We start from the raw sequence: 13,711 nt of genomic DNA, 5'->3' as shown, positions 1-13,711 counted from the left end.
TGCAAACGTTAGAGCTATTGGCATTGTAAATGACAAACTTTTTATTTATGTGTTGGTTTTGAAAACAGATAAATAAATGGCATTGCAATTTACAATACCAATAGCGTAAATCTCTCGCAAATGCGAGACCTATTGCATTTGCATTGCAATAGGTCTCGTATGTACGCGAGTTTGAGCTAATGACATTGTAATGTTATGTTATGTCTCTCTCACACTGCTGTCTCTCTCACACATCATGCTCTCCCTAGAACACACACACTGCTGTCTCTCTCACACACGCTGCAGTGTGTGTGTGTGTCTGAGACGCTACCGCCAGCTGCACTCACCCGTGCATCTCACAGCTTTTCAACCAATCCCGTTGACCAACGACCTGAACATACCCTTCCTAGACTTTCCGCTAAATGGCATACTGTGCCCAGAGAGAGTCTTCTCTGCCATTAAGACTCGTTGCGCCTCTCCATGCTACGCAGACGGTTTTTTTTTTCACCTGACTTGCGCACCATTATCCTATTCAACAACCTTGAAGAGTCATATCCTCCACACTATGTGACGAAACACGTGTCCGCTAATTGTATTTTCGTTTGTACTGATCAAGATTGAGCCATAAAACTAAAGATTTAAGCATCATTGGATCTCGACTTCGCTTAGTTGTACTTTGTCGAACTCTTCTGGTTCTGACTCAAGAACCAAGTATTTTGATAAGTGTACACACTTCTTGTACTTAATACTCCGACACGTGTTAAAGCAAGTCAAAAAGTTTGATTGGTTACCTCACAGCTGCTTAGTGCTGTGTTTGGGGGGTGTTAAGTTGACACAAGTGATGAGAAACTTCGTACAGAGAGTGTTGACTTAAAAAATTGAGAAAAATATGAAGTAAGGCTATCACAAAATTAACTCTGTTAAACCGAACAAATTCCCCAACCCCAAAAATGAAGAATAATTTGCACACATAGTAGTTGATGTGTATCTATATATATATATTCACTGAAAAAACCATAGGTTTCGCACTAGTTATAGTTAGCTGGAAATTTCACTGGCATAAAACCATTGAAATTCCCACGCTATACTTAGTTGGACTCACTATAACTTGCGCGCCACCCCTTGTTGTTAAATATTTTGTCTACCCTAAGCGTGGAAGGGTATACTCAGATGTGAGTCCCTTTCTCACTGCACCATCAGGATTCAAGCAAGCCGGGCCGACGACGGCTGAAATGCCAGAAACCGGTCCCCCGTTGCTTGTCTCCTTTCTGGTGAAGAATTGGCTTGGTAGTTTAGTCTGCCCTGTTCCCATGATGCACTGGGCCAGGGACAGACTGATTTGCATATAGCCAGGTTCTGAACTGGGATGGTGCGTGAGATAAATAACGGTGATGGATCAAGCCCTGATCTTTGGACTGGGTAAGAGTGGTCTGCTTAATTCAGACACTCTGTTCATCACCACCCCCTTTTCTGAATCGTTTTTGGCCACTATAGGTGTGGAAGGGTATACTCAGACATGAGTCCCTTTCTCACTGCACCATCAGGATTCAAGCAAGCCGGGCCGACGACGGCTGAAATGCCAGAAACCGGTCCCTGGTAGCTTGTCTCCTTTCTGGTGAAGAATTGGCTTGGTAGTTTAGTCTGCCCTGTTCCCATGATGCACTGGGCCAGGGACAGACTGATTTGCATATAGCCAGGTTCTGAACTGGGATGGTGCAGTGAGATAAATAACGGTGATGGGTCAAGCCCTGATATTTGGACTGGGTAAGAGTGGTCTGCTTAATTCAGACACTCTGTTCATCACCACCCCCTTTTCTGAATCGTTTTTGGCCACTATAGGTGTGGCAGGGTATACTCAGACATGAGTCCCTTTCTCACTGCACCATCAGGATTCAAGCAAGCCGGGCCGACGACGGCTGAAATGCCAGAAACCGGTCCCCAGTAGCTTGTCTCCTTTCTGGTGAAGAATTGGCTTGGTAGTTTAGTCTGCCCTGTTCCCATGATGCACTGGGCCAGAGACAGACTGATTTGCATATAGCCAGGTTCTGAACTGGGATGGTGCAGTGAGATAAATAACGGTGATGGATCAAGCCCTGATCTTTGGACTGGGTAAGAGTGGTCTGCTTAATTCAGACACTCTGTTCATCACCACCCCCTTTTCTGAATCGTTTTTGGCCACTATAGGTGTGGCAGGGTATACTCAGACATGAGTCCCTTTTTCACTGCACCATCAGGATTCAAGCAAGCCGGGCCGGCGACGGCTGAAATGCCAGAAACCCGTCCCCGGTAGCTTGTCTCCTTTCTGGTGAAGAATTGGCTTGGTAGTTTAGTCTCCCCTGTTCCCATGATGCACTGGGCCAGGGACAGACTGATTTGCATATAGCCAGGTTCTGAACTGGGATGGTGCAGTGAGATAAATAACGGTGATGGATCAAGCCCTGATCTTTGGACTGGGTAAGAGTGGTCTGCTTAATTCAGACAATCTGTTCATCACCACCCTCTTTTCTGAATCGTTTTTGGCCACTATAGGTGTGGCAGGGTATACTCAGACATGAGTCCCTTTCTCACTGCACCATCAGGATTCAAGCAAGCCGGGCCGACGACGGCTGAAATGCCAGAAACCGGTCCCCAGTAGCTTGTCTCCTTTCTGGTGAAGAATTGGCTTGGTAGTTTAGTCTGCCCTGTTCCCATGATGCACTGGGCCAGGGACAGACTGATTTGCATATAGCCAGGTTCTGAACTGGGATGGTGCAGTGAGATAAATAACGGTGATGGATCAAGCCCTGATCTTTGGACTGGGTAAGAGTGGTCTGCTTAATTCAGACACTCTGTTCATCACCACCCCCTTTTCTGAATCGTTTTTGGCCACTATAGGTGTGGCAGGGTATACTCAGACATGAGTCCCTTTTTCACTGCACCATCAGGATTCAAGCAAGCCGGGCCGGCGACGGCTGAAATGCCAGAAACCCGTCCCCGGTAGCTTGTCTCCTTTCTGGTGAAGAATTGGCTTGGTAGTTTAGTCTCCCCTGTTCCCATGATGCACTGGGCCAGGGACAGACTGATTTGCATATAGCCAGGTTCTGAACTGGGATGGTGCAGTGAGATAAATAACGGTGATGGATCAAGCCCTGATCTTTGGACTGGGTAAGAGTGGTCTGCTTAATTCAGACAATCTGTTCATCACCACCCTCTTTTCTGAATCATTTTTGGCCACTATAGGTGTGGCAGGGTATACTCAGACATGAGTCCCTTTCTCACTGCACCATCAGGATTCAAGCAAGCCGGGCCGACGACGGCTGAAATGCCAGAAACCGGTCCCCGGTAGCTTGTCTCCTTTCTGGTGAAGAATTGGCTTGGTAGTTTAGTCTGCCCTGTTCCCATGATGCACTGGGCCAGGGACAGACTGATTTGCATATAGCCAGGTTCTGAACTGGGATGGTGCAGTGAGATAAATAACGGTGATGGATCAAGCCCTGATCTTTGGACTGGGTAAGAGTGGTCTGCTTAATTCAGACACTCAGTTCATCACCACCCCCTTTTCTGAATCGTTTTTGGCCACTATAGGTGTGGCAGGGTATACTCAGACATGAGTCCTTTTCTCACTGCACCATCAGGATTCAAGCAAGCCGGGCCGACGACCGCTGAAATGCCAGAAACCGGTCCCCGGTAGCTTGTCTCCTTTCTGGTGAAGAATTGGCTTGGTAGTTTAGCCTGCCCTGTTCCCATGATGCACTGGGCCAGGGACAGACTGATTTGCATTTAGCCAGGTTCTGAACTGGGATGGTGCAGTGAGATAAATAACGGTGATGGATCAAGCCCTGATCTTTGGACTGGATAAGAGTGGTCTGCTTAATTCAAACACTCTGTTCATCACCACCCCCTTTTCTGAATCGTTTTTGGCCACTATAGGTGTGGCAGGGTATACTCAGACATGAGTCCCTTTCTCACTGCACCATCAGGATTCAAGCAAGCCGGGCCGACGACGGCTGAAATGCCAGAAACCGGTCCCCGGTAGCTTGTCTCCTTTCTGGTGAAGAATTGGCTTGGTAGTTTAGTCTGCCCTGTTCCCATGATGCACTGGGCCAGGGACAGACTGATTTGCATATAGCCAGGTTCTGAACTGGGATGGTGCAGTGAGATAAATAACGGTGATGGATCAAGCCCTGATCTTTGGACTGGGTAAGAGTGGTCTGCTTAATTCAGACACTCTGTTTATCACCACCCCCTTTTCTGAATCACAGTGACATAAAGGCACATAAAACACAGTGATGCCAATTACGACCAAATCCAACATATTTCATTAGACACTCTTTATTCCGAGTTTTAGATTATTAAATAGGTTGATTTGTGTACATGCTTGCACTGTCTGAATATTGCTTTTAGTTCTTCAGATCCATGTGTGATTTTAATTGCAGTCCATACCCCGTCACATAATCTGGGGGGTGTGATAGCGGATAAACGAAGATTTACTTTTTACTTGACACACATGCAAGCACACACACACTCTCTCTTGTACAAAAAACCACATACAGACACAAACGCTCACACGCACTCTTGGGCACTCAGAAACACACACACATACACACACAAACATGGTGATACAAAGAAACACAAAACCACTGTGATACAGAAACACCAGCACGCACACACATATACCAAAACACATGCACACACACCAACACACATGCACACAACCCATGCACAAACCCACCTAAATACACAAACGCTCATAGGCATATTAAGCCATGCCCAGAAATATGCACTCTTAAACAGACATCCACGCTTTCAAGCACACTCACACTCACACACAGACACAAAAACACTTGACGCCTCATCAGGGATAGTAAGCGCAATATAAATGAGATTTAATTTAAAAACTACACACACACACAGAAACACGGTGACATAAAGGCACATAAAAACACAGTGATGGCAATTATGACCAAATCCAACGTATTTCATAAGACACTCTTTATTCTGACTTTTAGATTAATAAATAGCTGGATTTGTGTACATGCTTGCACTGTCTGAATATTGCTTTTAGTTCTTCAGATCCATGTGTGATTTTAATTGCAGTCCATACCCCGTCATATAATCAGGGGTGTTTGATAGCGGATGAATGAAGATTCACTTTTTCCTTCACACACGCACACACACTCTCTCTTGTACACAAAACTATATACAGACACAAACGGTCACATGCACTCTTGGGCACTTAGAAACACGCATGCATACACACACGACCCTGGTGATACAAAGAAACACAAAACCACTGTGATACAGAAACACAAGCATGCACACACATACACCAACACTTCCTTTTTTTCTTTAAATCTTTATTTCGGCAAATTGTGGCCATAAAAGATACATAAAAACAACAATACATATCACATGGCTTGGTCTTGCCCTGGTGTCCACAGGTTCTGGACGGAGGTATTCGCGGACTTAGGCCTGATTCTAGGCATTGACCTTCAGCCTGATCCAGCCATGGCATTGCTGGGTTATTCCAAAACTCTACCGGTGGCGATGCGTAGATTGACAGATATTGCCCTACTGACTGCCAAACGTACGGTAGCCATGTGCTGGATGAGAGGGCCCCTTCCGACGAAGAGGAGATGGGAGTCCGATCTGCTGTACTGCAATACGCAGTCGATGACTTATAGCGAACTGCTTCCCCCCAAGAGTCGCCCCAGGGATTTCTGGGGGCTGTATAGGGCCTACCTGGATGCTAAAGATGACACTGACCCAGATACTGACCAAGAAGATGCAGAGGACGGTGACGCTCGGGAAGAGGAGACGGGGCACCTGGAGTGCGATAGCGCGCTTGATTAGGGAAGCTGCCGGCATACAAGGGGGGGTCTGTCCTGCAGGGAGCCCGGTGCTACACAAGGGGAGCCTGACCTGTAGGTGAGCGGGGGTATGACGCTGGGAGGGGGTGATGTAAACTGGGGCATTGGTCCTACTCTGGGCTCGCTCTGTTCGGTGGACCACTAGGACTGAGACATTAGGCGCACGGACGACACATCCATTGTGGCACACACTGAGGAATCTGGCACACTATGAGCAGGAGGGTTTGTACTGGGGAGGGAGCGGGTGTTGAGTTAACGGGGGGGTTTGGTTTTTCGTACAGATTTCTTTACGGTACACTAACTCCTGGCCTACACACCCGATGGTTCTGTAGTATCTGAGCACCAACATTGGTGAGGCCGGTGATGGCGCGCACATCATGGACAGACTATATGACATCAGGGAGAGACTGTTCTGGTCCGTCCTCGGACATTAAGGTATTGTGCATTTGTGTGCTTAGCCCTCGTTGCCGCCAGGCCCCCGGGATGCTGGCATGCAGGCTGTGTAAACTATACATGGTTTGACGTACTGTGATGGTGTAGTCTGCTGCCGGCCTCAGGGTTGTAGGCTGTACAAGCTGTGTGTCAATTGTATATGCAATAAAGTATAAAGTTAATAAAAAAAACAACAACAATACATATCACAATAGAGGAATAAGAAGTTTACATGATGTTGGATGGGGTTTGCAGGAAATGTAATAAAATCCATAATTTAATTAAGAAGGCATATATATATATAAAACATTTGCTTTAAAAAAATCAATTTATACAGTTCCACTGGTTTAGTTTCAGAGGAGCAATTCAATCATGTACAACCAATTAATGATCGTAACAACCTATCTGATACAGAAAAAATGCACACTGACCTAACCATTCATAAATCCAGACCCATTTTCTTGCATGCATGGCTTACTGACATTAAAAATCTACTGACACAGAAGACAATCAATTGTCTGGTGTCTGTTTTAAAAATCCTATATACTTCGTCATAAGAACGTATACCCATGGCATTGCACAGTGGCTTAATCCATCTTTTCCTTGCTAATAAATATGCAGCACAAAAGAACAAGATATGAATATCATCTTCTTTAGAACTGGACTGGCAACACATACACCTCTCACTTTTAGGAGGCCCTTTTGTCATAGACCATCTAGATACCATTACATTAGTTTTTAGTATTCTATACCTAAATTTCAAATACAGGCTTTTTGCCAATGGCGGTCGGACCTCATGTAGAAAGTCCTCAAAGTACGGAGAGTCCTTAAATGCCAAAAAACTACTTGTAATGGATCCACCTCTAGGGCTATTTGGGAGATTACATGATATATAAGCCCAGAATTCAGTTTTTACAAGTTTCTTACAGCTTTGCGTCAAACATAGAGGTTCTTCCCAGAAGTGAGACAGCCCAATTCTACACAGCCATTTCTGAACATGTTTCAACCATGGGTTAGAATTATATAGATCCAGACTCTTTAGTTCTAAGAGGCCATCTCTATAGTCCCCAAGTTCTGGTGTACACCAGAGTCCCACCCAATAGGAAAGTGGGCGTAGGAATGCAAGATGGTCTGTACGTTTCATACTTAGGTCTAACAGTAACGGTAAATGTGTGGTACGTTTAGGTAGTCTTAAAATACTTCTATAGAAGTTATTTTCACTTTTTATAAAAAAATTCCCAGCTTTTGGGCCCCAGATTTCTGCGCCATATAGCGCTGCAGACTGGGCCTTAAATTTAAACACTTCTAGTGCTGGTGATATTGATTTACTAAGACTCGCCCCATGTTTCTTTAAAATAGGTAAGGTGCTCTGAGTCAGAATAGTTTTGCTTTTTTCAATTTGGGTTTTCCATGAATGAGTCTAAGGAAACTCCCAAATAAGTAAAATTAGGCACAAGTTCCAGTTTTTGATTGTTTAGAAAAAAGTTCCCCTTAAAAGATTTATGAGTATTTAAGGCCATACATTTAGTTTTTTTTATGGTTATCTCTAGGCCTTTCTTATTACAATATAGTTGGAATGAACTTAAAAAGGTTTGTAGACCATTGGACGTCTGTGAGATCAGGATTGTATCGTCCGCAAATAAGAGTGCGGGGACACTTATTCCATTCAACTTGGGTGAATCGTTATTACACTCTTCTAAGTGGGCTGGAATATCATTGACAAATAATGAAAAAAGCGTGGGAGCCAGCACACACCCTTGACGGGCTCACCGCTTTATTGGAACAGGCTTTGTCAATTCCCCATTTTGGCCCCAACGCACTGTTGCGTAATTATTATCAAGGAGTCTTATGATCTGTTGAAGTAGACAGACCGGCAACCCCAACATAAACAAACAATCCCATAACAGATCACACAGAACTAAATCAAAAGCTGCCCTAAGGTCTACAATTGCTACATAGATGTGCCCTTTCCGTAAAAAACATAATTCCAACAAAGACAACAAAATCTAAAAACTTGGTCAATCGTACTTATGTTACTCCTGAAGCCAGCTTGAAACTTCGTAAGGATAACATTCTCATCCATCCAAAAATTTGTACGTGTTAAAATATACCTGGCAAATATCTTTTGTAAAATGTCCATTAAACTAATAGGACAATAGTTAGATGGATCATTTCTATCACCCTCTTAAAAAATTAAAATAATCTCCGCACCACTCCAATTATCAGGTAAATCTACACCAGTAACAATAATATTAATAAGCTGATTAATATAAGGTGCCCAGACTTTAATCTCATGTTTATATAAATCGCCTGGGATTTTGTCGAGGCCCGGTGCTTTGCCATTTTTGACTGAGTTAATAGCTAACTCAGTTTCCTCTAGAGTGAACACTAAAGTACTGGTACAAACTGAATACCAGGGGTGTTCCTTTACATTAAACTCCATGTATTCAGGGACTTCATATAGGTGAGTGAAATGGTTGACCCAGGTCTGTTCATCATTGAACACATCATGAGCCAATCTACCTATGTGATTCCCATTTGGTACTAGTCTCCAAAATCACACATTATCCTTGGACTTTGCTGTCAATAACATATTCTCCCAACATTCTTCATCCCAGTTAGTTCTTGCTATAACCTGGATCCTCTTGTACTCCTTCCTTGACGCCCTGATCACTTCTGATGCTTTACTTTTAATTGCCTCTATGAGTAAGGCTTTACTTGAGCGACAATCCTTATTGTACCACGGTTGATGACCTACTAAACTAGTTTTCTTTTGACAGTTTTTTGTGGGCATTTTGGACACATAGGGTATTAATGATAAAAAAAATACATTGTGCCGCTCAATGAAATCATTATCCCCTACCGGTTGACTTAAGTGGCTTGCAAATGTGTCAGCAAAAAGCAAATAAATACATGCTAACACTTCACCATTATCTAATAATTGGGCCCATTTAAGTGAACGTCTGTTGTTACTTACTAAAGGTGCATCATTATTACTGTTAACCAAACGATGAAGCTCCTTCTCCGAACTGTCACTAGGGAATAAACGGTGGTCATTTGTTAAATAAAGTGGACGATGATCGCTTTCAAACCGAGGCATGATCTCAAGATCTAGCAAGTGAGGCCAGACGTCAAAGGATGCTAAAATATAGTCAATTCGATTTTGGGATTTGTTTTTGACAAAGGTTGCAGCCTTGGGGGAATAAGATGGGAGACGGCTGTTACAGGCCCTCAACCCATACACAGTTATCAACCTCATTATTTGAACTACCAAGGCATTACAACGCACTGCCTCAGTATAAGTTAGGGAAGGAATATTGTTAGCCCCATCTCCAAAGACATCACCAAACCCTAAGATTGGCTCAAATTGCAGTTCAAATCCCTGCCTATTATCATACTTGATCATTCTTCCCGGCTATTTATAAAATTTTCCATTTTTTCCAGGATCCGGGACTTCTTAGATGAACTGTAGGGTCGGTTGTATACATTGAATAAAAGGAGACACCTCCCATCTTTCATATTAACTTTCAACCCAAGTATATCAGCTGAGTCAATGGTTAATGTCGTGATGCTAATTTCCAAGGATACTTTTACCCATATTGTAAGCCCCCCAGATGGCCTGCCTCTAGCTGATGGTACTGCTTCTATAATAAAGGTCCTATATCCAACTCTATGCGGTGTTTCTAAAGCCCATGTTTCCTGTAGGAAACAGATCTCACTAGAGTCTATGAATTTAGACCAATCGGGGTAACAACATTTTTTCAGCAGACCCGCAATATTCCATGATATCAATATAAGGTTTGATGGAATATAACCCACTCTTTTAGCATGAATTCCTTCTGGAGATACCCCTTGGGTACCTACCCTTACGGCAGTAATTGGTCCTGATGATTGTTCTCCTTCACCCCCTAAACTTAGAAACTGTTTGCATCTTACTGGAGTATCCAGCCTTCCTGGACATGACCCGCTCAGAGTCTGCTCCGGGATAACTTCCTTCAATACAGAAGTTGAACCTATTGCTTCTCCAGTAGCACCCTAAAAAGGAGCAGGAACAGGAACCAACATCACTTCAATACCCACACTTGGTACCTCCTTAGTCAGCAATTGAGTGGTTATTTCGGGTTGGTGGTCACTATCCTAATTTCCCCCACTTCTTGCCCCTATTCCCTCTGTGTCGAAAGCCAGGGGTATTGATTCAGTTAGGATGGTAGGTCCCAGAACCGGTTAGAAATATGGAGAGGCAATGGAGAATCCGGCCTTATACCTACACCCCGAGTAGATGTGCGATAAAAAAAGCCTAAGGGGAAGGGCATGGATATTAGTATAAGCCTTCTGGGTTTCATCACGTACTCTCAAGAGGTGACGTACAGTATTTGGATGTTTGAAAATAATGACTATACAATCCCCCTCAAAGTATTTCCTTTGCTCACCAACCCAACCTACCCTACGGGCCATAATAATCTCATTCGTTTTCAAAGGACTGAAACCTTTAAACTTTTGCAGCCAGTCCACAACCTTGTTCTTAAGTGTATACCAAGTTTAGTTTTGATCACTTCTGAGCGCAGGTACTCCTCTAAGGACTAACACATACAGACATGCTGCTGGGGGTAATCTCAAGTTATCACTATTGGGGGTGATGTTAGATTCACTTAGTTTTGTGTTGGGTATTGGCAATTTACTATTACTAGGATGCACCAGATTCCCTGGTGCTTTATCAAGCTTTCCACCACCTAACCCCATTATATTCGGACCCAAATCAGTGGCAACTAACAGTTGAGAACTTGCACTTGGAGCTATCGTTTCAACAGGAACAACTACCGCTGGGTGTGGCTTAGCAGTTGGCCTAGTGGGCACTTCCTTAATTCTTACTTCACTCATAGCTTTTTCCACTTGGGCTTTAGTACATTCTTCAAAAATATCATTCCCCTTTTTAATCATAACTTCCATTTCTAATAACCCCTGGTTTAATCCTTTCATTTTATCGTCTAGGTCCTTTGTTATAGAAACCATAAGGTAATTTATTTGCTCATGTATGGAATGCAGGGTAGATTTAAAAATATCGGCAACTACAGATGCCAATGATTCTACCATACTATCAGCTCCTACATTAGGAGAGAGATAGGCTACTTCGGTTTGGGTACCGAGCGATCTATTTTTGGGTCTTGAGTAATTACTTGGTTTGATTTTAACCCCACTGCTCCCTTGTTTTTATATGGTCTCTTCCTTTGCAACAGGGGTTTTACTTTAGTTTTTTCCTGTATCCCCTTACGTGCCTCCCTCTGCCTAGTCACCATCGGTGGTGATAACGATACCTCAGAATCTGATCGAGTTCTATCCATGTACAAGGTAGAGATTGCAGGTATCCTCTCAGGTGTCTGAACAGATGGTGGCAAAAGTTCACACACACGCACACAACCCCACGCAGAAAACACACCTAAAGACACAAACGCTCATAGGCATATTAAGCCATGCTCAGAAATACGCACTCATACACCTCTCCACTATTGTTTTCTTTCCACAAGCTAGGTGCCAATAGTCTGACTAATAAACAGAACATACTGCTAGATGATGGCACTGGTCCTAAAACGTGCTGGAAATAAAACCACAGGCCATTCCAGCCTCCCCTAACCTGAAAAAGATTGAACACCCTATTGCCAGTTTTAGACATTTTCCTGTTTCAGAGGTTCATACCAAGGTCAGGGTTGAAATGAGAATATATTCAAATAAAATGGACCATGCGAACATCATCTCAGAAATGTCTGAGTCCACAGTCTGTCAAGAGTGTTAGCAGATAGTAAACTGCCTGGTGCTATTAAACACTTTTTCCATACTTAAAGAGTTTAGCAAAGCATGCATGCTTTTTGGTATTCATGCCATGCATTGGGCTGCATGTCATTACCATACCTTTTTGTTTAAAGGGTAAAGAGTTGGCCAATCAGCTTTTTAATAATCACATACCAGTGTCCAATACCTCCTTGGAGGTGCTGGGAAATGAAAGCGGTTTTATCTGCTTATTCGGAGAAAAGCACCATCCAGCAAGAACTCGTGTGTCGCAATTGAACATTATGCTGCAGTTATGTCACTGTTTTATGGCAGCGTTGATCTCACTACAATGCCCTTCTTGTATCAATTACTTTCGACCCAAACATGGAATCTTTCTACGTCTCGCTTCCTGACTGTCTCACTCTCTTTTTTGCGGATGTCATATTTTCCTTCACACTCATTATAAATTACCGACATGTCACTCTTGAATGACAAATTCTGACACGGGACGGTGATTTGAATCAAAATATTGTTTTGTAGACAAACACATAAACAGTGATACTTTTCCTTATTAACATCACTCGCTCATGTCACTGCGCAGTCAAGTTCTCTCTTGTGGGCATCAGTGTATATTAGTTGTCTGTCAGTGTCACACGGCTGCCAGTCTAATCCGGCAAGAAAAATTTTTCTTTTCAAAATTGCTGTATAGCCAAGAACCAACGTTTTACATCAAGGAACCAATTGAGGAAATATGTATAATACAAAACCCTAATCAGTATCTTACTAACGCACTACGGCGTCAGTCATTACAAACGAGCATTTGAAGGCACGAACGGGGAGGACGGGACGGCGGGCGGGCAAGAAGCATTTGCAAAAAAGAAAATGAGACAATCACTCGTCTGAGAGAGACTCTGGGAGGAGTAGTAGAACGAAGTACAGTCCAGAACGTACTGCCAAACATAATATGCCAAAAAAAAAAACATAATGGTGGCGGGGATAGCCTAGTGCAACAAGTTACAAACTGAAGTTGTTTCGAGTCACTCGACTAGGCCTACAGTACACTCGACACAAGAGTAACCAATAGTGCTGTGTAGGAGGATGACAACAAATCCAATCGATGCTGGCAATTAATGTTGATGGATTAGGTTCCTTTGGTAAAGAGATGACCTCGCAAATATACTGCTCATGGATGGGCAAGCAGAAGAATATCCTCGCCCTACCTTGAAATTGAATTAGTTTTGCTTTTGCCACATCAGCCACAGCAAGCATGTGATCAATTATTGGTGTACATTTAATTTAGTCACACCTCAAAAAATCACACAGCCCGTGGGAAGAGGGATAGGGTTCGATGAATGGTTGGGAAGGGGGGTTTGGGTAAAGGTACAGTACACATGGACAAACAACAAAACACAATCTTGGCAGATGACCATATCCATAAATCTGTTAAGGGAAAAAAAGGAAATGCATGCATGATGATGATAACTTGATAGTTAATGATAAGTAGTACTTACTAACTACTACTAGATAATTAGACCGTACAGGGATGCAGTATAATATGCAATTTGCCTTGCCTATCTGCCCCCAGAGAGACCCGAATGACATGTTTCTGTTCAGTTGCTCCGGGCTTACTTTTAAAGATAGCAAAGAAAATTGAAAAATAGCTGTAGGGATGAATTTTTGGGTGACGC

This window comes from Lissotriton vulgaris, chromosome 3_1 (assembly GCF_964263255.1).
Source record: "Lissotriton vulgaris chromosome 3_1, aLisVul1.2, whole genome shotgun sequence".
In the NCBI taxonomy this organism is placed as follows: domain Eukaryota; kingdom Metazoa; phylum Chordata; class Amphibia; order Caudata; family Salamandridae; genus Lissotriton; species Lissotriton vulgaris.
This window is presented reverse-complemented; position numbering follows the sequence as displayed.